At 41.3% G+C, this 25,477-nt stretch overlaps 1 protein-coding gene across 2 annotated transcripts in view; it reads right to left on the reverse strand.

The window, feature by feature from the left end:
- LOC101794833 (uncharacterized) overlaps positions 1-25,185 on the reverse strand; it is a 228,103-nt gene extending 202,918 nt beyond the window's left edge. The window contains exon 1 of one of the 2 annotated variants that reach the window (XM_072030618.1): positions 24,963-25,185. The gene's annotated coding sequence lies outside the window, so the exon portion shown is untranslated. Of the gene's footprint in view, positions 1-12,497; positions 12,604-24,962 lie in introns of those variants that run through there. The other variant, XM_072030619.1, reaches the window with a different exon arrangement.
- Positions 25,186-25,477: the final 292 nt, after the last annotated feature.

Genomic DNA, 25,477 nt, shown 5'->3' on the forward strand with positions numbered 1-25,477 from the left:
TACAGGCCTCTTGATTTTAAAAAATCTGTATCATATACAGACAAGGAGAAAACAATGCACCTAACACATCCTGCGCTCCGCAAATAAAAAGTAGGAAGCATCTGCCAGCAGTGGAATATAAATTCAAGAAAGGATCAAAAATAAATAAATAAATAAAAGTCTGCTTTTTTATTCAAGCAGCATCCCGAAATCCAAAGGGTACAAGCAGGTACTGTAGTTTACACCTCTGCCAGATGGTGTCCCTGCGAGACAGTGAGGTGCTCAGGTCTGAGCTCCCTGGAAGAGATTGCGGGGTAAAATATAAAAAGGGCATTAAAATATCACAGTGCCCTAGAGTAGTTAGAATTTCCTTCTAAATAAACACTTTACCGAAATACCGATCGGGCAGCTGCCTGCGGAGGGATTGGGGCAAGCACCATTTAAAATAGCTATGGGAGCCCAAGGTTTTTCCTCCCGTGTATTTCTCAGGAAACGTTGGTTTCTGGCACTTAGGGGTGGCAGCGAGAGATGAGAAACCAGATCTGCCACGGGGCATTCTCCACTCTCAGCACCGGGAGCTCAAAACGTCATTTCTGTGTGTCTGGGCTTGCACGCCAGCGAAGTTTTATAAATACATTATTAAAAACAGCCTTTGCCAGCTGCTAACCCACACGGGGCCAGGATAAATGGAGCAGACCAGCAGCTGGTGTCACTCAGCAGAACGGTGCCGGGATGAGCTGAGGCTGGCTCGGAAGGCAGCAGACGTGGAAAGCTTGGGGGGCACGGTTCGCTTCCCATACTTCTGCCCCAAAAGAAGGACTGGAGAGCTGTGTTTCAAAGTCATTCATCCCCACTCCAGGCTAAAATACTTCAAGAGTTCATTGCAGTGTTATGAATGCTGAAAGGTATCTCAGAGCAGTCATTTGGACTAAAAATAGGGGGAGAAGGGGGAACACAAATCAAATCAGAACATCTGCTTAAAATCTAGAATCATAACCTGTGGTAGCTTTAATGCACATTTGTGGTTCAGTGTTATTCTTGCATTCAGGCCAAAATACATCATTTTATCCATTTTTACAGCACAGAGAATTGAACCAAGTCTCTTAACTTGCAACTGGTTTATGTATGGATGTTTCAGGGAGACGAAAGTGCCCCATCCACATCAACAAGACTCACATCCCAGTAATGAAGTCTTCAGGGGTGTTAGAAGAAAGGTTGGAGGTAAAGCATTTCTAGTGAGAGGTTTTCCACAGCAGCTTCCTTCCCACTTCAGTTCACCACCATGAGACGAAGCCCAGTCTGTGGTCACAGCATCTGATCAATGTTTATATCCTATTCCAGGAGGAAGGGTTGAAAAGGAGCCCAGACTGGCACAGTCTAGGCTTCAGAGTGACCCAAGAATAAGAAATTATTTTTAGGGGACTCTGTTTACAGTTGGCCAACGTGGTTTTCTGTTATTACTATTTACTTCAGCCTATCACTTGGGAATATTTTTCCTTCAGGTGGCATAAGTCAATTTACATTCTTTAAAAATACCTCTTTTTTCTGTTTATTTTGCAAGCATCACTAGGGGATCCCTTTGTGACACATTTACATGTGATACTGCAAAAAGACCTGACAAACCCTATTATGTCCAAGTTTGCTACCAAACTGCAAACTCTGTGCCCGAGGTCCCATTTTTAATAGTTTACCAGGGAATAAAGAAATGAACAGTTCTGGCTACATGCAAATATTATATAGGAATGGCATTGGGGCTGAAAAGCATGCTGGTAAACGTTAAAGTGAGCTCTCTGTGCTTAAAATACAGGCATAATACCAAGCTATTCATACAGCCTCACAGCTGAACAAACAATATGCAGAAGATAGACACAAGCTCTGCATAACATTTAACTTTTTCAGAGGGTGGTATAGAGTTATGTCAGTGAGCATCCATGGCAAGTAAATTCACTTTGGGAAATGTATGGTCATAAAAAGCAGCACTGAGAGAAAAAAAAAAAAAAAGGAGCTGAAGAGCTGACTGGATCTTCTCATCTCAAAAGTATTTTATTCTTTTGCTCATTGTTGGGCTTCTCTTGTACTCCTGTGTTGTAAGGGATGCTGCTTTGTCTTCTTGAGCATCATGGAAGCTGAGAACAGCTAGGGCTCTGCATCAAAAGCATCCCATACACATTCAGAACAAAACAACATAGCCGGGCTGCATTTTCTTGTGTTTTTGTTTGTTTGTTTGTTTTTCCCTGTTTGAACCAAAATAAAAGAATATCCTGACATGGGTTCATTTGGAAAACAAAGCCCCTGCTCTTTGCAAATAAGGCAATGGGGTTTTCTGTCCTGCTCTCTCTGGTTTTGTCCTACCTGGGCTGGATGCAGAAGGGACAATAGAGGGACTTTGTTTTAGCCCCACTTCTCAGATAGTGCTGTCACATCATTGTAATTCAGGGGACAAGGAGGGGAAACTTGTATAAAAGAATACAAGTAAAATTGTGTGCTTAGAAATGGCATCCTGCAAAAATGAAGAGAAAAGAAGGGACAGATACAAAGAATGTGGCAGAGCAGAAAACTTCAGAGCATTTCTAGGACGTGTGATTTAAGCACAAGCACTGGATATTCCCTGCTTCAGCCCCCAGACTCTGCTCTTCTGTCCTGGTTTGAGGCATATCACTGACACAAAAACCTTTGTGAATCAGAGATGGGAAAAAAACACACACACACACACACCGAACAGACCGATTTATTTGATCCTTCATCCTTTATACAAATGAGTCTGTCACAAAACTGTATTAACTCAAAAAACAAAAACACACAAACAAAAAACCTGGAGTCAATACTAAGGCGATCATTTCAGCAGTGCAATCTAATAAAACTGCTCGTACCTCATGCATGCAAAAGTTCAAAGACCCTTCAGGGACAGTGCAAGGAGCAGTGATTCAAGTCTGAATGTAAAAAGCATGTCTAGCTGGGGACTGAAGTGTGCTCATTAACATACCTGAGCTTTTACCGGAGGATATGGTTTACTAGATCCTGACACCAACCTGTGCATCTCACTGTTAAATTCTAGGGGTGCTGATATTGTTTTTCTTAATCTCACCCATTTGTCTGCTGCTGCTGCACATCACCATACACCATATAAATATCCTAGCTATGCTGGCATTCATAATGTGATTTTAAATGTCTTTAGTATGCTCCTCTGAAGAAGAGGTTAGCCTAGGGTGGAAAAGACAGTGTCCGATTATACAGCTTTTCACACACATGAACAAACAAAAAAAAAAAGAACAACAACAAAAAAGGACACTAATACATCTGATATCTAGTAGAGTCAGTTTGTTGATCGTGTCTCTTCCAACTCCTGAACTAAGCAATTTAATTATCTAAATTATTGCTGATATGAGCAGGAAGCACACCATATAAAAGAGAGATGGGGCTTTCTCCCCCCCAGTCAGCTCATGCCATCGTATATCTTTGTTCAATGCTTTTTCAAGAAATCATCCCATGGCATTTCTGGAAGATATGCATCTTTCCAGGCCTGATCTAAAGCCAAGTGTAGTTAATGAAAACAGGGCCATTGATTTCAGCGCGCATTATTTCAAAACCCAAATGAATAATAGAGCAGAAAATCCTCTGCTAACACCACAGTTACTCCCGAGGTACTTTGTTTAACTACAACCAATGGAAAATCTGTGAAACCAGGGAGGAGACTGTCAGCAGCTCCACAGCTGGTTAGTTGGGGACTTTCATGAACCCTGCCAGCCATGAGGTCCCCAGCACCTGCTGTAAGTACTGAGGCTGTGGGAGCTGGTGGTTCTTCCCATCTTTTGCAATATCACGTCTCAAAATCCGCTCCTAAACTGCTCCCCAAAAAGCAGATCGCTTGCACTGAGATGGTTGGTGTGAATGCTAGCCAAAGAGATCTGTCATTTTGACAGGAGATGAAATGGGGCGCCGAGGGAAGAGCAGCAGAGCCTCCAAACCCATTGGTTTGTTTGCCTTAGCTGAACTCTCTTGGTGCTCCGAAGCACTTGGTGCTGGAACTGCCGGGCCCCGTGAATGATTAATATCGCTGCATTTGGAAAGAAGTTTGATCATGCAACAAATAAATTGCATGCAGAACAATCAGGAGGGGGAAATTAATAACTAGCTGCTTGCTAAGTGACAGGTGTCTGTCCAGGAGACTGAACGAGGCAGGAATTGGATGGGAAAAAATATCATACAGAGAAGGGTAACTGAGTGTCTTAAAGGATCAGACAACATTCTCCAGGGGGGACTGGATTAACTCAGCACGGGCATTTCCTAATTTCTGCACGCTCCACTTTGCAGCCGTAGAAACGTTCTTCTAAACTCCGTGGCACTGCACGTGCTCTTGCAGGGAAACCTGAGAGAAAGTCAGAACTGGAATTGGGCAGCTCCTGACTCCTTAACCCACGCTTAGATCGTCTATCCCACCAATTGATCCTTTGTGAGTGCATCCCCCTCAGACGATTTAAAACAAGCTATTACTGGTTGCCTGCCAAATTGATGCAGTTCTAAAATACCCTATGTACTGCTCAAGCACTTTGCGATGTATTTTTGCCTGCTGTAGCCACACAGTGTCTGCAGGCTAAAGCCTTGATGCAATAACCCCAAGTATAACTTTCCAGTGATTTGTCCAGAGGAAGTAACTTCATATTTAAACTGTATTCTTGTATATCAGATCTTTCTATTGACTGGCTACGAAAACCCCAAACTAACCTAAAATAAAATGTCTCTGAGATAGAATCTCCTAAATCCTGAAGTCTGTGGGTACCTCCAATTCCACTACCGTTCCCAAATTTACCTTGGCAACTTTTTTAAACTTAGCACAGAAGCATCTCTCATATTGTCACCGTAGCAGGGTTTGCAATACACACATATACTAGAACTGAAAAGTCCACCACTTGCATGTAATACAAAGCACACTGTCAATTTAGGATTATAGAGAACACTATTCACTGGCATCCTCATGGAAAGAGGAGCCCAATTCAAACATTTAATTTTAGAGCCACTGGTGTAAAGGCTATCCAGATTAATAAGGAGTAATGTTAGTGAGTCAAAAACCAAAATGACATCCAAAGAAGTTAACAGCCCAAACCATGGAAGAAACTTTCAGTGGAGTAGAAAATCCCAAGACGCCCCCAACACAAAATGCTCTGACTGTCCTTACTGCCATATGTGTGGAGAACATTGATTTATTTTAGGGTCACAGGACACCAGTCCATTGACTTAAGCCCTAAAACCTGCATGAGGCAAGTCCCACAAACCCCGTTTCCTTTCAGGCATAGACAGAGCGGTTCCAGCCCGCATTAACGATTGGGAAGAAGCCTTTAACACTGAGCCCCTCGAGGCCATTCAATATGAGAATGCTCTACTCATACCGGGCCCATTTCCTGCTTTTTATATCCTCATGGAAGTTCTTCCAGCTCCTGGAATGAAACCTAATATATTATTTTTTTTTAGTACAGTACAGGATTATGTCAGTAAAAAGACCCATATGTCATGGCTTTATATAGTCAGCTAACAGAGCTGGAGCCAGGAATTGGGATGGGATAACAGCCTAAATCTGGAAAATAGGCAACATATTTTTCTAACAGGGAGGAGAGTGGTGAATGTATCTCCCAGAAGTCCTACTGAGGCCCATCCAGGGAAGCATTGCTTTGGATTTCTTTCCCAATGCATTATGATAATGGCATGAAAAGGGATTACCAGAATCCCTAAAAGTTCCAGAAATAAGCTCATACCAATTGTTTCTCATTCCAAGGGTTAATAAAAGGTCCACAGTCATTTGAAATGTACCACACATTCATCAACCACCCACTTTCCAACATTGTTACTGAGGACAGATAATTTCCCAAATACAGGAATACACATATCCTACGCACACTATGTGGGTGAATCTCTCCTCCACTTGTTCCAACATGTTAATGGCCATCAAATTTTCTGAAGGTGTGTACAGAAAGGATGGCTACATTTGATTAAGAGATCAATCACAAAGCCTTTTCATTGCCTAATTTTCATGTTCTTGGCCTCTGTAAAGAAACCCAGAACTCTACTGAGGACACCACCACACCAACAAAAGTGAAAGATTTCTGAACAAAGGCCACAAAACCAGAAGATACCAGAACCACATGGGAAGGTGCAGATAAGAGGGTGACATCCTCAGCCTTGCCCTGATGCTTTCACTTAACACTTGTCCCCTGTGAGGGATCCACTGCCTGAAATCCACACAGATGAGCATCTCCAGGCTCATCTCTACTGAGAACAAGCATTACCACCTCTCTTTTAAAAGAAAGAAAATAAAAGGACAGCTGAATGGGCAAAGAAATAGGCAGCTTGCAGGCAACCCTCTCCCACCACATATTCTGGAGAAGGCCATTCTTTACATCCCTGGTGCTGTACAGAGGATTTGAGACTGAAAGTCTTGGAAGTAGGTGCCTAAATGTCACCCAGGCTTTTTTTTGGCTTGAACATAAAATGTTTTTCTCTCTCATGAAAGGATCTAGGGATGGGAGGAAAAGGGAAAATGCAACTTCTCTGACCATAGGGGTCTGCATTGTAGATGCCTTCACCGTCACAATAAGCTCCTTTAAAGTAAGAGAAATGAGAGAACTAAGGAGCACAGCCTTACTGCAGCACAAGCTTTGAGTCAAGGCAAGTTGAAAATCAGATCCGTGATGCCGCTGGGATCTCTGCCCAACATTGTAAGCACCATCAACACAGGACTAGCAGGTAAGGGGAGCACATGAGACTCAAGCAAAAGCAGAATTTCAAGGATCTTAAGTCAAGAGACTGAGATAAAATATACTTCCCTGCCCCCAGTTTCTGAATGCAACAGAGAGGAAATTGCTGCCCATGAATCATCCTGCCAGGAGACCTGCTGTAAAGCTCTACTCCTGTCCGTTTTCCTGGCTTTTCTGTTTCTAGGGCTGTGAGTAAGAACAGGATGCCAATGAAGAAGTTAAAAGTCAAAAGAAGTATAGCAAATAAGGGTCTGGAAGCTGTAAATGAAACAGAAAATAACTGTAGCCAGAGAAAGCGTGCAAATTGCTCCCATTTTCCTCAATGAAGGGCTCTCATGACTACTGCCACTTCTACAGAAAGGGTAAGAAACCAAAAGTAAGAAACCAAAACTCACACACAACTCTCACACCAGGGACGTGTCAGCTGCAGAAGGATTCTTAGTAGTTTATAAGAAAGGTCAATATCTACCACCCCAGCACAACAGCTCTGTCTGCCTGTCTGTGCTCCAAGCAAAGGGTCAGTGTCAATAATCCTGACACTGACTGGAAGGGTTTTGAATCACCTCAATTCTCATTGCAGCCGATCCCCTCCGCTCTGCTTCATTTCTTTTAATTCTTCTCACAAGTCTCAGAAATGGCAGCAGTCACACTCTTGAAGGAAATAGAGAGCAGAAAGGGAGACAGCTATACAAAAATAAAGCTTGGGGATGAAACATAGAACAATAACAAACTCAGGTCTTCTTAACATTCTCATTTCTTCATATCTCAAATTCTTGTAATTAACTACAAGACACCTGTGACACCAAGCTGTGTCAAAGACCAGAAACTTAAAAATTACATGATTCCATTCCCTTTCCTTTTCATATTGTAATATCATGAATTCATACCTCAAAAGAAGAGAGAGAGGCTAGATAGGCTGTACCAGATATCAAAGGTTTTATGTGATGGTTAGAGGAAGGATACTTTAACTGAATAAGGACTCAAATGTTTCTAAAGTTCCCATTAATCCAAAACTAATGACAAGTTTGCAGACTGAATTGTTATCTCAGAAACAGAGTACCGATCCTTACATACAGGTCTTTTTATGATGCTATCCCATTATCCCTGTGCTTTGTTCTCATACCAGTTCGTGCAGATGGCCAAGGGCTGGATGGTGACATCAGGAAAGCAGTAAAAGCAAAGACAACTGAAAACGAGGATGCCAGGATCAGACAGCAGGACATACAGCTGCTAGCAGGAAAAGGACAGCAAATGCAGAACTGGAAACTTTGGTAGAGGAGAAAGGACAGGAAAAAATGCAGAAATGGAAAAGAAATACACATTTAAATAGCAGTTCTAGAACTTAAATCAAATGACATCTGTGCTTTCTGGACTTTAGAGATGCATTTAAGAAGCTCTCTCACACTACACTGTCTCCTAAGACACTGTAGAGCTTTGGCTTGGTTTTATTTAATCTAAATTCAGATATTAGGTGTCTTAACTAATATTGTATGTGTTATACTTGAGCTACTCAGGGTGGGTCCCCCTCCTAGCTCATGGAGAAGAAAACAAATCCATACCTAGATTGATTTTATCTCTTTCTGAGGAGGATGAGTTAAACAAGTGAGCTACACACAAGCAGTGCTTATCTTCCTCAGAGCCTAGATAAACAGCTGAGATTTAGATGCTGATGTATCAACAGATGTCTGTGTGGTCAATGTGAGATAAAGCCAGCCAAAAGCAGCAACTACTCACAGACTAACAGTAACGATAGGAAACTTTAGCCAGTTCAGATGCAGAGGGTGAAAACAGTTGAGTAGAAAGACTTTGTCTAATGGGGAGAAGAAGTACATACAGATTTCTACGCAGATACCCCTTCCAGAATGATGAAATTGTGTTACAAAAGCAGGTTTGGGTAGAAGGAACAAAGTGAAGCTACAAAGAGCAATGCCATTTTGAACTGTTGTACTATATATCATGTATACTTACACAAAGACTGCTTTAGAACATCCCATTCAGGACCTAGCCTAATTTCTGGGTGAATCATTATGGACACAGGACCTAAAAGGGCATTTCTAGAATCTTGAATTGCCTAAAGGGTGAAACTTCAGTTTGACTTTTCCGTACAGACAAACTGAACTGGATGAAATTAGTCTTGATGTTCAATTGACGTAAATGCTCACACTGACTCTGGAAGTAGGCTCCAGGATCTGGGGACCTGAGAACACACCACAACAGTAAAAACAAATGTGAAATAAAGCACTGAGTTCCTTGACCTTTTCTATGTCTTTTTATCACTAGATCTCCTTTCCCACCAAGCAAAGAGCAAGTGTTTTTCGTTGCTTTCCTTCTCACATCCAGGCAAGTGCAAAATATTTAATGCACCATCATGACGGGCAGAGATGCACATAAATTTACCCATACACAAATAAACAAAGCAGTTGTTTTCTGAAGAGTAACAGTTTAAATAAAGTTTCTGCCTCTTTACTTTGAGTATATCTTCTAATTTCAATTAAAAAAAATATATATGAGGTTGTCCTTGTTCTGCTGTTTTGTTCTCTGTGTTAGCATGGCTGACAGACTTATTTACTGGATGAAAACTGGGGTTATAACTCCTGTTTTCCATGGGTATGCATAAGACCTAATTTAAGGAATGGCTGTTTTTCATATTTATATCAACAAATTTAGAGGACAACTCTGACTTACAGATCTTAGCAGATAAAAAGGAAGATTACGTGCAATCTGATCTCCTCTGTAACATGGGTCCAAAATTATCCTTAAAATATCAGTATATCATTTATAGCTTGTACAAAAGAGGCAGTACTTTTCCGGCTCTAGAAAGCTTTCAGTCTTGATTTATGAGACCAAACATTCCTGCACCACAACTAGAAAGTTGTTCAGGTGATCAGTTACCATCACGTAATATACTGAAACTCTAGAATGAATTCATTCATCTTCTGTTTCCAGCGTCCTTACATCATCATGCTTTAATCTGAAACCCCGACTTGTTTTTGGGGCCTAGTTTTGAGTTGCTAGGCTCGGGTAATATTCAAAAATTTCAAAATGTTCCCTACAAAAGTGATCATAAAACTCTACAATGCCAATAGTTATTCCTTAGCCTAAAAAGAACCCCAAACAGATGAGCAAATAAGAAATGAAATAAAACACCAGCTCAGCTAAATCAGCAGCGTTTTACTTATGCAATAAAGAGAGAAAAAATAAAAAGATTCCTCAAGATCAGCATAGCACCTTGCTTTTTATATGCCCTCCAGAAGCTCTAAACACTGCTGCTGCTTACCAGTGGCAGTTTAAATGCTTTAGGAGAGAAGCCAAATGCAAGGTGATGCTGAACCCTCCGAGTGAGAAAAACTATGCATTTGTGTACAACTAAACAGCAAGTATCTCAAGAAGTTCTCAACAATCCCCCCCCCCCCCCCCCCCCCCGCCCCCAGTAGCTATAGCAACTGCATTCACTGTGTTTTTACTAGAAAACATCTTTTAAAGCTACCTAAGAAAGTACATTTTTCAGCCATTGTTTATGCATCTAACTTTCAGGTCTTCCGATGCAATCCCACTCCCCATTCAGCTCCCACCCCTACTGCTTCCACTTGGCATGCACGGCATGCGAGTTGCTGGGGTGACTCCCAAATTCTGGAAAGGAATTTTCTCTCTGAAATTCAGCATGCTTAAATCTGAACTGCTGGACTGTGGCTTTCATTTCCAGTGAAACGTCTTGCCGGCACAAAGACTTACATCTCTCAGGCAAATCTGACATCCGAGGAGAATTACACTAAAGCAATAACTGGTGTAAGTCCTAAAATACCATAAAGAGGATGGGAAAAGAAATAATCTTTGTTCAAGTAACAGTTAGATTTGGAGAAACATTTGCTGTGTTAGAATTCTGCCTTGCTATATTTGCAAGTGTAGTAAAGCAACAAATCTTCAACACTACTTGGGATACAAATGGCTTTGGAGAGCCATTATACTCAACTTGTCTGACATAAACTACACCTTCCCATGGCATAGTCTTCTCTATATGATTGGCATCATACAGTGCAGTAGTCATGTTTGACATTTTTCTGTTGAAAGGGATTTTTTCCCCCCTTGAAATAGCTATGTAAGACCAGAAGAGAGTGCTGGGTCTCCTTTATTCTTTGAAACAACCATTTGAGCAGAAGACTGCTGTAGGTTTAACTCGTCTCTCTGGTGCTTCCACGTGTACGAACACCAGCTCTGACTCTCAAGTCACTGAGACAGGAGTACCCTAGCTCTTCACATTTGCTCTCCCCTTTGAGAAGACAGAATTTTATTTCCCTCTGAGGTGTGTGAAACACTGAAAAGATCAAAAGCATGCTACAGTTCTTCATACTCGACACACACCTTCCACTTCTGAAGTCAGTGGAGAAGTGTTTGTCAGACAAAATTGCACGGTACATCCACTCCTCCACTCCTGAGTCTCTTCTCACTGACAATGGCCCCCTTATTCCCTTTCCACACCACTGCCTTAGTTTGACATATTGATTCATTTACTCATGTGTAGCAGCTTGTCTAGCTTGCCTCTGACTTTGCTAATTAAGAAGAGTCCACCATAAAACACACACATACACAAACACAAAAAGAAACTACAGAGCAACACCCTTCCTAACATATTATTAGATTTCAGGTAAAAACTTTTTTTTTATATGCTGTAAAAGCTAATCTGTCACTTTTATAAAGCGTTCAGTTATATCCACAGCAATGCCACTGAAGAGCCATCAGACCAGAGTTTTCCCTATTATTGTATGTTTTTCAGGTGAAGTTCCTGTAAGGTTGAAAACATTAAAAGACAAAGACCAATGTTAAAAGCTAGAATACAAGTCTCAGCACCAAGATTTTCCATGTCCATCTTAAGCCAGAGCACAGATCGCTGCAACGCAGTGCTTATTCTTCTGTCACACACTGCTGCGATGTTATCACCAATGTTATTCAGCATTCCAATACAGTACAACATTATGATATCTGGAAAATATTCACAAGTTGTCATCCTGTTCCTAATAACATCCCAGAGGCAAAAAGATTTCTTCCCTAGTGCATACCAGTGTACAAGAGTGTCAGCTTTATGACTCCAGCCTATGAGTTACGCCAGGAGGACTCAGATTCACTGGCAACAATTCAAGACCAGGAAAGTCAGGACAATGAAATGACTTCAAAGGAACATGAGTTATTGGAAAGATCATGCAAGTGCAGGCTAAGTATCAAGGCTTAACACATTTCAGTTTCATCAGATTCCAAGTAGCAGGAATCAATTACTTTTCTGTACCAGCAAATCTTTAGAATCTCAGCGCCTGACTCCATTCTGATGTGCAGCTGCAGCTCTATGTGTTAGTGTAACAAAACCAGTTTCTTTTCTTATCAAAAAGAAACTCCGACAACAAAACCAACAATAACAAAAAATATATATCTTAAGACCAAAAGGAATTAGACAAGAGTGAAGTATCACTGCCCCTGATGCTGAGGCTTAACCACCTTTCTTCAGAGGACAAGCCCATAAAATATATTACCAAATCATTTAAGTCCATTCAACGGTTACTCTAAGATGACTCTTCTACTTAATGAGAGACTTGTCTTCAACCACAGGTTATAAATAGCAGCATTGCTTTTGCTTGGTGTGAATCTCACAAAAGAAAAGGAACATTTATAAGGGAAAAGCAATCATCTAGGACTGGGCTACATTCTCCCATTTCTCAACTTAGGAAAACAGAGGTGGGAAGAGTATTTTGCCTACCATCTGTTTCTCAGCCACGAAAGACCTACCTTGTTTCTGAACGCCGTCCTGCAGCAGAGGAATGCCCTTCTTGCAGGCTGGAGCCCTGCAAGTAAACAGGCAGGGACAGGCAGGATGTGGGCAGAACTTGGGATCTACAACACCCGCCGCCCTGAGAAGCTGTACCCTCCCAGGGACCAAAGTAGCCTCACAGCCACCACAAAAGCAGAAAAGGACTGGCAATGAAGGGCTATCCCCACTGCAGTGCCTCCCATGATTACTGCTTGGGTAACACCAGCCCTTACCTCCCTCCTGGGCCAAGACAACACATAAGCACTGCTCACCCTCCCTTTCACTTAAAGACCAGTTGCTGTGCTGGTCCCAGTATCCCCATGAATACTGGGGAATGCACCAGTACTTGCAGATACCCATTTAATTCAGACTGCTCTTTGGCAATCAAAGCTCACCAGCTTCTAGTCTGATTTCAAGCATTTCCTGATGCACTAGCCTAGAAAAGATGCTGCCAGCAATATTCTAGCTCATCTACTTCTGATGTAAAGAGCAGCCTGAGTGCATTTTTTTTTTTGTAATTTGTCATAAACAATTTTTAAAAAGATTTGAGTCATTTTGCAAATTACTGAAAACATTTTAAAAGCTCAATATTTTCAATATTTCAAGTGTTCCTACTGAACTCATCACATCAGGAGAAGCCAACTTTGACATTTTTTTTTTTGAAATACCACACCCTGAATTATGTTCTTCAGAAATGACTACAGTCCTTGCTAGCCTAGCTGATTTAGTAACACAGCTTGCAAAAAGATCGATGTTCAGACAATCCCACTGGTATCTCAACATACCTCTTAGCAGATTAAAGTACTCCATATTTTTTTCATTGGGATGACAGAATCTACTCCTAAATAAAGAAACCACAGTAGAAGCCTCAATAAATTGGGAGTCATTTTCCACTTAAGTCCATATAACACTAAACACACTGTTGAAACCTTAAATCACAGAAAGCTGTTGTTAGTGACAGAGCCCTCCCTAGACTTCATGGATTTATTCCCAGAAAGCATTAAACCTAAGGGCAGGACTGCATTAATTTTCTTACCTTTATTTCCTATTCTGTTCATCCATCACTTAAACCATATCCCAAAGAGTTAGTTTTTACTGTGCAAGAAAGCATCAGTGTGCACAAGGTTAGAGACTTTTTTCTGAACTCAGGAGATACAATGAAAGACCACAGAGGATAAAAAACATCTTTTTTTCCTCAAATATAGGCTTGAATGTGAAGTAATTCCTGAGTCCACATCCATTCAGACTTCTTCTGCAACCTTCAAAATCTACTTATTTTAATCATCGGCTTTTCTTGTGGACACATTAGGGATCCCAAAACCTATGGCAAACTAGCAGGTGCTAAAAGAGAGACGTATGCCACTATTTTTATACAATGGTGACCAAAGTAAGCTGTCTGCATTTTCAAATACAACTTAAAACTTTCACGTCAGTGGAATCATCTCAGAATGATTTAAGTGTTTATTAAGTCCTTCAAGTGTCAGGTATTTTATTTATTTAATAAGACACGGGTACCCTATTTCTCCTAGAAAATAATAACACAAACTTGAAAAATTTCCCCCAGTATGTAATACCTGACAAGCACTTCTGCAAATTTTAGCTTTTAATTCCCATTCTTTTCAGTCGTTGTTGGATATGTAAGAGTGATTTTACACCTCAGGGGACTGAAATTCATAGATTATTTTTGTGATTCAGTTTGACTTGCTCAGGAAGACCACAAGATTGCCTTTTGTGATAAACCATGACCTAAAGAGGATCATCTTCAGTAAAACACAAGATTGCGTAACTCCAAGAATCACAGGACTGGGCTGCTTCAATGCGCATCGCATGTTTTATTTAAAAGGACAAAACAAGCCCTATAGTCATACAGATGCCCAAAAAGAAGACTCGTCTCTTGGCAGCAGACAACACACTTTGAATGGTGGCAATTCCAGAACGCTGAGCAGGTGATATCTGACTTGAAAACCCAGAAAGACAGCTGGGAGTTGTGAGACCTAGTGTAAAACCTACCACTCTCACGCAGTTGGCACTGTCTACTCGCAGCAATGGAGGAAGTTACTGAGTGGGAGGTTTTCAGCAAGAAAGGGGAATTGTTCAATGAATAAACATCATAGGTGGTAAATGAATAAACATCATAGGTGGGAAAAAACAGGGGTAGGTAGGACAAATCCTTTCAAAAATTCTCTTTTAACCTGCCTACATCTCCTGAAGCATAATTTAGGAGTGTTTAGTGACACTCCCTCTCAATGCACCTTAGGGGATTTTGGCAGGGGAACAATTCAAAGACAAGCTCTGCCCTAAAGAGTTACACATAATTTTCCCATCCTAATTCCTCCAAGTTTCTCTCTCCTGAGTCTTTTAAAGCCCTGAAATAAAGTGCTCCTTCAACTGATCTTCCAGATGCTGCCATGCCTCAAGTCTCCCATCAGCATACATCTCCCAGCAAGTCTCTGCTATGAACTGAATTAGAAACAGGTCCTGGAGGAATGAGATACGGGCTATAATCAGGCCATTCACCTGTCAGCTAGTCTGTAAAATGCCAGTTTTTCACACAGGGAACTTGGACACTGAAGGATCTGTTTTGCCTAAGGTTACTGTGACATTGCTGAGAATTTAGCTCAGTTCAGCAAGGCAAGTCTTGCACCAAAAGGAAAGCTTCCTTTTCCTTTGTTATCTCTGCTGGCACAGCAAAGGGCACCCTGTTTACCAGACATGATCCCAGTGCCTAAAGAGTTTACAATCTAATAAGCAGAATTTCACAAATCCCATGAGTACACAGCCAGAAAGGATTCAAAAGGGATTAATAGCCTCCTTGCCCCTCCCATTCTTGTGGAGGGTATTTAAGGAGAGAAGCTCTCCCATACAGACAGCATCATGTCACAGAACAGAGAAGGGATTAGCACTTATCATTGGATCAGGCAAACAAGTTAGCTAAACAAGAAGAGCTGGTAATGAGGCAGAAAAGCTGTTTGTACAATAGCATGGATCCCCCCACCTAGGCATGGGTCAAGAGTATTCATAATACTGTTATTTAATTGAGAGACTTCACAGATAAAGGTCAACATCTGCAGACAGCTTAGGACTGACAATGGAAAAATCCATGCTCAGTGGAGCCTGTTAATGACAAATCAGAATTAATAAACATTATCCCATTTATAACAGGAATAAGCAAAAGGATCATACATGTAAGTGTCTGCTTCACAGAAAATTGCCACCATGCTCCAGCAATTATTTTTGCTGGCCATCTTCAGTGAAAGACAAACACTGTCTTCATAACAGCATTGTCATAAATTGGCTATGGGGGATGAATAACTCACCCCAAAGGCTATTTTTCCCCAAAGCCAGTGTAATCCCTCCTCCTGCATGTGCCCTGGTGGAGACAGGGAAGAGCTTTTTTAAGATAACATGCAGCCCAACAGCCCAAAACTTCCTATATCATCTGTGCATGACTGAGCACGTAGCTATGTGGGCATCATAGTCAAAATGTGTATCTCCATAAGGGTCCTAAATCTGGTATCTGGGATAAAAATTGTCACATCACCCTGCTACAGCTAGTACAGATCCTCCTGCTCAACCTAAACTTTTCTAATAATCAATTCAAAACTTTTCCACAGTTTTAATTTATTGTGATGCCACTGCTTGTTGGTCAACAGCCATGGTTCCCCCCCCCCCCCAGTCCGTCTGTGGGAATGTAGTCCTGCTTGTTAACTCTGCTGACTGATGTGCTAAGGCCTTATAGAAATTACGGGGATTAAACTGATCAAATACAGAGATTTACAGTGTCATTGTCTCTATCCGAGCAAACCACTGCTGTCCCTTTATAAGCCATAGAGAGGAACAGACGTTTCTAGGGAGTAATACATTTCAAACAGGCCAGATGAATCATGCTGTAAAACCTCCTGTTTTTCTTACCCAACACCAAAGGGAGTAAGGGCTGTCCAGCTGAGCAGGAGGACTTGGTAGCAGGCATCTAAAGCTAGGTGAGGTGACCCACCATGACATCTTGGGCTGAAAGGACCTGTCTCAGACATATTCACTTGTATCAGGAATAGTGCAGCCAGCAGGGCCAGGGAGGTGATCATCTCCCTGTACTCTGCTCTGGTGAGGCCACACCTCAAGTACTGTGTTCAGCTTTGGGCCCCTCACTACAAGAAGGACATGGAGGCCATGGAACGTGCCCAGAGAAGGGCTACAAAGCTGGTGAAGGGCCTGGAGCACAATCCCTGTGAGGAGCAGTTGAGGGAACTGGGAGTCTTTAGTCTGGAGAAGAGGAGATTCAGGGGAGACCTTATTACTCTCTGCAACTGCCTGAAAAGAAGCTGTGGGGAGCTGGGAGTCAGCTTCTTCTCACAGGTAACCAGTGATAGGACTAGAGGGAATGGCCTCAAGTTGCACTAGGGGAGGTTCAGGTTGGAAATGAGGAGACATTTCTGCTCAGCAAGAGCAGTCAGGCACTGGGACGGGTTGCCCAGGGAGGTGGTGGAGTCACTGTCCCTGGGGGTGTCCAAGGAAAGGTTGGACATGGTGCTTAGGGACATGGTTTAGTGGTAATATTGGTCGTAGGGTGATGGTTGGACCAGATGATCTTGGAGGTCTTTTCCAACCTTAATGATTCTGTTTTATTATATTCTGGGCCACTCTGCACGAGGCAGGCAGACCCAAGAAAGGTTAACAGCCACACAAACCTCACAGGGATTGGTGGCACAATCCCTGCCCAGGAACTATACCTACCTGTGCTATGTGCAATGGTAATTATTTAAGGGAATTCAGACAGTGATACAATGATTTTTCACATCATTAACAGAAGGATAAAAGAATTCCTCCAACTAGGGGAGAAAGTCTCCCCTGTATATGCAAGCTCCCTCTGTGGCTTCCTCAGCTGGCTGGGATCCACCTTGTGGGTTATTACCTTCAAAGATACTCTCTGGGAGAGAGACTGAAAGCATAAACACTGAAGTGGAAATGAAAAGAAATTGAAGTAAGAGGAAACATTTTTAAGTTGTTGATCATACCAGCGAAATTTGGCATAAGGTTACTTTATGCTTTATCTGTTTGCTTTGTCATGTGTTATTACTAGTCTTAACTCAGAAACAGTTTAAGTAAGGGAGTCAGTATACAGCTCTATTGGATGGTGTCCTGGAAAGCAGCACTTCTCTGACTACCCTGTATTGCTGCAACTAAAATTAACAACTTAATTTTATAGCCCGCTCGTAACTGCTCCAGCCTTCTTGGGGTCATGGCCTGTAGTCGAGGAACAGCTGCTAAGGGAAGAGAAAAGGACACTAGGGGAACAAAACATGACAATAGAGATATCCACTGTAAAAAGAAATACAAGAAGGGAATAAAAAAGACAGAAGAGTGAAATAAAAGAAGAAAGTACTTAGAAATGAACAAATAACTTGAGTGAAAAACAAAGCAAAACAAAACAAAGCAACAACAACAAAAAAAAGAAAATGCACTCAGTAATAAACCCAAGGGATGACAAAGAATAAAATAAGGCATGACAAAGAATAAAATAAGCCCACGTGGTAAACTGCTTTAATTTCAGGAATGAATCATAAAAGTACTTATGCGTATAATTAAGAAAAGCCTCCACAAAACAGAAAAACAACTCTTAGAAATACACTACAGGTGGTACCATAATTATACAGCAAAGCGGGACAGGGGGAAATTGGTTTGAAACGACTCAAGCACGAGGTGGCTTATGAAATTTCAGAACTCAAACAAAGGTTGCCAACCCATTTGTTAGGAAAGAGTAGTTCACTAGTTCCCTAGCCTCCCAGAGAAGTTGCACAATTTTATTACCTACGCTAAAGCCTTGTGCTTTATGAAAGGAATGATTTTTTTCTTCCTGCTTCAGGAACGTGGAGTCACTGGCCATTGCAGAAATATTCATCAAGTCCCGTGTTCAGCCTGAGAGCATCCTGGGCTGTGACATTGCAGAGCTTATAGATAAGGTAGGTTTGAGCCTTACCAGCACCCACATGGGACCAGCTGATATTCAGGTGCTACAGCAGGACTGTGCTCCAGTGCCTTTTAGAGGGGACTCAACTAGTTTAAGACAATGGATACAAACTGAAACTCAAGATGTTCCATCTGAACAACAAAAAATACTTGTAGGTGGCCCTGCTTGAGCAGGAGTTTGGACCAGATGACTTCCAGAGGTCCCTTCCTCAACCATTTTCCTCAACCTCAACCATTCTGTGAGTCCATGATTTTCTAATCTATAATTACAACCATTGTGCCTTTCACCATCTGTCTAGATCTAGTCAATGGGGCTTGTTGAAGATCTTCTGGTATATTTTGCAAAGAACAGCACTGAGCACCTTTCTCTTATTAAGTATTACAGTGTACTGAAAACCACACATTCCTTTGCATTCCTGCCTTATCATTTAATTAGGGTATTTCATTTGCTGCGGAGCAAAAGCTGTGTCCTACCACTGAAATGGATAAAGGGTTGCAGGGATGTCCATTACAAGAAGCGCTCTGAAATGGGTATAAGCTGTTGTTTCATTTCTAACTGCAGTAATAACCAAGACAATCCATACACATTATTTGTAACCTTTACCTACTGATAAAATTGGAATTACTGTTGTGCTGTTGTACAAGTGGTAATTAGTTTGATACTAAGTGTGGAGCCAACAGAAATTCCCCTGGTTCCCCCATCTCTAAACTTTCCAGCTCAGAAAAGGTAATTGCAATTGATATACAGAATACCTCTTCTTATGAAAATCAATATAAACTTTGTTGCTTTTGAAAGAATTACCTGGATGCTGCCAACAGGCACATAATTCAACATGGTTAAGCAAACAGCACTGCAAAAATTGCACTTGGGTAATAAGCAGTCAAAACAACTATCAAGCATTGGCTAAGCTCTGATCAAAGAGCATGACTCCAAAAAATATTTTAAACTGTCAATAGTTTAAACTTCCCCTCAAATGTGATGTGAAATATGGTGGGCTTGACATCTCTTATTAAAATTACTTAAGAATCAATATTCTGGACATAACAATAATCAAATTGAGTTGCTTAAACCAAACTCAGGGGGATCCTTCTATTTTGCAAAGAATCAAAGATTAATTTCTAAGGAACTGAATCAATGCAAAGTAAATAGATTCTGATAAGCTGGGCAAGGATAGCTTGCATCTACTGCATAGTAGATAAGCTCTGCGATAGCAGTACTCCCTGAGCAAAGGAAATCTAAATGACTGCATAATCAGGACTGACAGCACTTGCAATACATGACCCATAATTCAATTTCATTCATTCCTAATGAATTGTCAAGGCTAACATAGCCTGGAGGAGCATTTGTGACATGTAACCACATCAGCTCCAGGTTTTGCACTTTCTGGCCAGCTCTGCAGCCACATCCACCCTGGTGTGGGATTTGTGGCTCTTCAGGGGGTGCTCAGGATGGGCTGTGGTGCTATTTCTGTAGCACAAGCCTTTCCAAGCAGGTGCCAGCGCTCACAGGCACCTGCCCTCTATTGCTAACTTCCCTACCAAGCAATGGAAAGTTACTAAAGAATATTCATATTGCTTTACATCAAGCAGCCTTTAAAATTCAAACTATGTCACAAGTCTGAGACTCTTCTTCATCGCTGTATGCAAAATACCAGGTATTGGCCATGAAAAACTCAATATCGTAAATAATCTGAATGGCAACACCGCTACAGCCCAACTCTCAATCTCCCAAAACCAAACTCTGTTGTTTTTGTTTGTTTGTTTGTTTGTTTTGTTTTTAATTTGTTTCTAGCAGCACAAGGAAATGAAAACTAGCTCGCTACTTGTATCACCTAGTGAAATTAATTTTCCACTAACCAGTAGGTTGTAATACATCTGTTGTGTATCAATAATGTTTATTATAGAGGTGGGTTGTTTCTTATTTTCCCCATGCCAGGTCAAATTTATGATCTATACCACAAGTCTTTAGCAGACTATACACTCACCATCTACCCACCTACTGCCAATTCTGAAACACTTTTCCCAAGGCAATAATAATGCCTATGTACCTTTTTCTTGCTAGGCAAAGCATTTGCTATTTAATCTTCATAGACCTTTTAGTGATGGTGGAAAATAAATATTATCAGCCCCCTCCACCCCCATGTTCAGACTAGGAACAGAGGCGAAGAGAGAAAAGCAACTTTTTCCTCAACCAGAACTATCAGTCCCGTTTTGCAGACCATATGCAGTTGCTACAATATTTAAGCCTAGTCAGTGGAGTTGAACATCAGGAATACATTGGGGAGAAGAATTTGGTGCACGCTCTTCCCCCAAGCCACCAGCCAAGGTCTTCTGCTGGGGTTGTCAACCTGGGGATTTTAATTGCTGGTCACAACTCCCATGGCAGCCAGCACTAGCAAGTGCAAAGGAGATCATAAAAAGAAAGGGAAGAGTCCTGACATGGAAAAAGTTTTTTTAGGGTTATCAGTGTTGTGTTATTATCTCCGAAGACCATTTTTTTGTGCACATTTCTCAAGAGTACAAATACACCATAAGAGTCATGGAAATGTGCTGGAACCTCAGTAAGGTAAGTTTATGCATGTGTCTCAGAGACAAAAAAAAAAAAAAAAAAAAAAAAAAGAGGACATGCCTGCCCCATTCTGCATCTTCCTTATGCTTCACATCTTCAGAACCATGCCAGGACAAATTTGGAGTCCCAGGGCCTCACACCCCTGCATATAACAGCTTTGGCCAGAATTCTGCATCAGAGATGTGCTCCACAACAGAAAAGTACAAGATGTTATAGGACAAGTCTTTCAATTCTTAAAAATTGAATCCAGGTAAACCTGTATTCTGGAACCTGTATTCTGGAAGTGTTCCTGGTTCTTAGAGAATATATTACTCATTAAGAAATCAGAATGCAGCGTATTAATAAAAAACTTTTTTTAGGATTTCAGTTACAACTGATTCAAGAGGTTCTTCTAATGTTATCCATCATTCACAGACAGAAGATCTGACTGTGCAGAGACTTGTTAAAGGCTTTGCAGCACATTGTGCCACTGCAGTATCAGTTGTCTGAGACCTCTGACTATAGTCCAATGGAGTTTTTAACCATAGTGTTAAGGCAAAAATTCTTAATTCCACTTGTACTTTACTGACCCCTAATGTAGTTTATAAATCAAGATCTAGGACTAACACATCCTCTCCTCTGAAAAACACCTCAAAACCTGACCACTATTTTTTAAACAAATTTTGAAACCGAAGACTAGAAGTTGGAATTTATTAACTCACAGGATTTCATACTTGCTTGCCAAGAAGACAGAAAGTCTGAGTGTGGCTTGACCAGACAACGTGAAGGCTTAAGAGGTATAAATCTCCCAAGAGCACTATTGGAGACTTTTGCAGAGGCTTCTTTTCCAGCAAAATACCAGCTCCTGCTTGACACCATTAAATGAGCTGGGACACGGTCATCTGAGTTGAGTTTAGCTTACGACAACCTCAGCAGACTGATGCCACTTCCAGTGGAGGGCATCACAAAACCTTCAGCAGCAACAGAACAAGCCATTAGGTAAACACCAAGAAAAATGAAGTACAAGATGGAACAAATTGATAGATAGAGAGAGAGATTTCAAAGCATAACTAGGTAGTCTTCTTTTGGTGTTCTTTTCTTGTTCTACCTATGTTTCCTAAAAAAAAAAAAAAAAAAAAAAAAGTTCCTAATTCCTCAGCTACAGTGATTAAGTAGATTATATTAGTAATTCCTATAGGTGCTGTTTCCCCCTTCCCTTTTTCCCAAAACATGAATTCTCATGTTCCTAAATGTCTTCATAACAATTGGTAGTGTCTACTACAGTTTTGGTAAGTAAGGACCCAACATTGATGTCTTAAGACGCATTTGGCCAAAGGAAGATGTGTAGGAATGGCTCCTCTCTAAAGAACTAAGGAAGAAAGATGTGGCACCACCACATCTTCCTCAAGAAGGAAAACAGAGCTGGAAAGGTTGGATGAGGATATTTTGGTGTTGTGGGAGACCACATAAAATTACAGTTTACCTCAGAAAGCTTGGAGAATTTGACATTACCTGAACAGCTGAAATAGCCTAGATTCACCTGTACCAGTCAGGTATGGTGGTACAGATGAGACATTGATCTAATGCAGTTTTTTTCTTAAAGGTTTTGCTCTTCATTATGAGAAAGGGGAACCATTTAGGAATGGTTTTTAAATGGGAGGAATTGCAATCACCTAGCAGTGATTAATCAAAACAGGTTTTAGCAAAAACTGTTACAGTGTGACAATTGAAATATCCTTTGAAGCCAAGATAATTGCTGAGCAAATCTCAGAAACGTATTTTAGCAAGGAAGTTATCACATGTTGGAAACAAAAGCCTACTTTTATTCCTATTATTTAAAGTATCATACTCTCCACAATGAAAAGCTAGCTCTGGCATGTAGCAAAGATATTTGCCCTAAAACTGTAAGAAGTGCCAGCAGAAGTAAGAAAAGACTTATGTGTATGTATAGGCGTTACAGACATGTTCACCCACACATTGTCTAGGTCTTTGAGCTCAGAAAAAGCTTCCCACAAATGCAGAAACAAACTGATTTTTCCACCTAATTCCTCCTCCATTAGGTACCCACTGGGGACCTCATTCTTCCGCCATCCTAATATGAGTCATACTCATGAATCATACTGATACATCCCTCCCAGTAAGCCTTCCATCACGCATACTGTTCCAACCCAAAGCCTCTTTTCATTCATGGTATAGATCTCACACAAATTGCAAAGTCAAATGCTTAAATTATAGAGAATACTATTTGTACTAATGAAGCAAGATTTGGTCAAACTGATCCCTGGAGAGAGCAGCACTGTCATTTACTGCTCCAGCAGACCTGTTTTCTTCCCTTCACTTTGAAAAGTGTTGAAGATTGCCCTTCTGCAAGTTACTTTGAATAATTCTACCCAAAAACAGATGACATTCATCTGTTGGCAGGCTGCCTATCACTAAGTTCAGAACGGGACTGCAATTTCTCCAAGCCTCAGCTTCCCCCTGCAAGGATCCCAAAACATCACACTGCCTCTTGTCAGGATCCACAGCAATACAACACACATATTAAAGATAAACAGCAAAGCTGCATTATATAATTACAACTTTATTTCATAATAACGTTCCATAAACACTCCACTCATGTAAATTCTAACAGATGTTTTCATATACTTGATATGTCTTACTTGGGTGCTTACTTCAGAGCATATTCCCATCCACAGACAAAAACACATCCAAACTGCAGTTCCTATATATTAAGAATTGCAGCATCACACTAGGAAATAGCAGAAGGATTCAATTAAAAAGTTCAATAAAAACTGCTTAGAAATACTTACTCTTAAAAAAATCATGGAGCTTTAGAATTGGGCTAAAACTTGTGATTGACTGCATGACCTGGAAGAAACCGCTCCTCCTATTTTATTAAATACTATGTTTCCTTTAGTATTTATACAACCATCCTCCCAGTCAGATGTCTAAACTGGCGTTTGTAAAAGAAAAGGAGGAGATGCAGGCATACATCTAGGGTAATCCTCGGTGGAAATTCAGCATACAGTTCCATGCATAGATTTTGCAGGTGCATCTTCCTGAGAATGATTCCATTAGTGTCCACACTGTGCAGATGGGCTGTGTTATTTTAAGATCTTAATCAAAATACATGCAAACAGGCACAGCACTGCGTGCATACTAATGCCTGTGAAGTGTCAGCTGTGAAGCAGTCAGTACACTTTTTAAGAACATTGGCTCTATAAAAATACAGAAGGGAAAGAACTGCTGAGTAAGGCAGCTTGGAGGAAGACTGGGAGGCTATAGCAAGAAAGTGATGCAAACCACATTCATAATAAACATGAACTGAAAAAAAAAAACAAAACATTATCCTGTTAACACGCCAGGGTATTCCCACATACTAATAAAAACTGAAGTGCCACACAGTTAGAATACAAGGAGGTGTTAGGTCATCAAAATGCCAAGGAATGTATGATTGGAAGAACCAAGCATAAATAGAACAATTATAATGCAACCTTGACATCTGTAAACCTCCTGTCAGCTCTGAACTTTCTGGGTGGTTCGTCTCAAAGAGGGCATTAGCCCTTCCCCGTCTCTGCTTTACCACCTGCAGTGAAGGCTCTCCGCATCCGCCAAGCACAAGTCAAGGGCTGAGCAAGACTTGAGCTAGAGTCTAGGTGAGTCAGGTCTACAAACTTTGTTGACTAAGGAAAAAATGAACAAACCCCAAATAGCTTAACACAGTTCCGACTGAATTTTCTTTTTAAAACACAGATGCTGTTTCTGCATGTCTCCATATTCAAAAAAAAAAAAAAAAAAAAAAAAAAAATCTTCTGAACTGGATCCACCTCTCTGTGCACAGGAAAAATGAAAAGAAATGGACAAAACAAGGATTGTGTTCAGTTACAGTGTCCCAGGTGCCAGGCTTGTAAAACCAAGGATGTTCTCTTACCTGCACAAGCACAGCACCACCGGTGACCTGTACCACAGCCCAAGTGCGCTCTGCAGAGCTGTCAGTCCCCAGGGACGTGTTGTGGTGATGGGTGTGCAGGGCAGGAGTGCACAGACACGCAGACAGACACACAGAGTCACAGAGATGTGTTGGTGATGAAGCAGGGGTGGGAAAAATGCTGCATCCTCTGCTGGGGGTGAGAGGAGAGGAGAGGAGAGGAGAGGAGAGGAGAGGAGAGGAGAGGAGAGGAGAGGAGAGGAGAGGAGAGGAGAGGAGAGGAGAGGAGAGGAGAGGAGAGGAGAGGAGAGGAGAGGAGAGGAGAGGAGAGGAGAGGAGAGGAGAGGAGAGGAGAGGAGAGGAGAGGAGAGGAGAGGAGAGGAGAGGAGAGGAGAGGAGAGGAGAGGAGAGGAGAGGAGAGGAGAGGAGAGGAGAGGAGAGGAGAGGAGAGGAGAGGAGAGGAGAGGAGAGGAGAGGAGAGGAGAGACAACAACAACAAAAAAAAAGACAAGAAAAAA

The sequence above is a fragment of the Anas platyrhynchos genome, chromosome W (assembly GCF_047663525.1).
Source record: "Anas platyrhynchos isolate ZD024472 breed Pekin duck chromosome W, IASCAAS_PekinDuck_T2T, whole genome shotgun sequence".
NCBI classification, from domain to species: Eukaryota; Metazoa; Chordata; class Aves; order Anseriformes; family Anatidae; genus Anas; species Anas platyrhynchos.